General features: G+C 43.2%; 1 protein-coding gene across 1 annotated transcript in view; it reads left to right on the top strand.

Annotated features, from left to right (window-relative positions):
• The window catches only part of LOC106874220 (fructosamine-3-kinase), a 6,520-nt gene that overhangs the window by 1,166 nt on the left and 4,810 nt on the right, over positions 1 to 544 (top strand). The gene's annotated exons all lie outside the window — the stretch shown is intronic.

Below are 544 nucleotides of genomic sequence, written 5' to 3'. Positions count from 1 at the left end.
TAGGGAATTCCGTCCCTAACCGTAACCCTAACCCTGACACTAAAACCCTAACCCTAACACCGTAGTGAAGATCGTGCTGGTGTTACGGAAAAGACCGATCTTTGGTAAAGATCGCCGAAGACACTTTTTACGGAAAAGGCCGATATTTAGGACTCGTACCGTAATATCGCCTATGGATAGTCTTTCGGTATTCTTGACAGTACTATCTTACTGTAAAATGCAACGTGTCTCATCGGTCACGCTGGTGAAGGGACACTAAAACAACAAACGGAATAGAACTGCATGACAGAGACGCTAAATATGAGCGACAGTTCTAGTTTTTCTCCCTGGAATGTGGCGGAAGTTGTTCTCTGCACATTTTCAGTGTTTATTGCACCTGAGCATCTGGCACATACAAAAACTATCTTCCTAGTTAGCCTTCCTTTCATATTGCTGCACTTCTTATGTGTCCATAGCTTACACTGGGTGCATCTTATAGATTTTCTACTTATGCTTTTTCTACAGATCGAGCAGGGCTATCTACCTGAAGGGGTTTGTGGTTTGT

This window comes from Octopus bimaculoides, chromosome 30, assembly GCF_001194135.2.
Source record: "Octopus bimaculoides isolate UCB-OBI-ISO-001 chromosome 30, ASM119413v2, whole genome shotgun sequence".
Lineage (NCBI taxonomy): Eukaryota > Metazoa > Mollusca > Cephalopoda > Octopoda > Octopodidae > Octopus > Octopus bimaculoides.
Note: the sequence above shows the minus strand (reverse complement) of the source record. Positions and strands in the feature narration are given on the sequence as shown.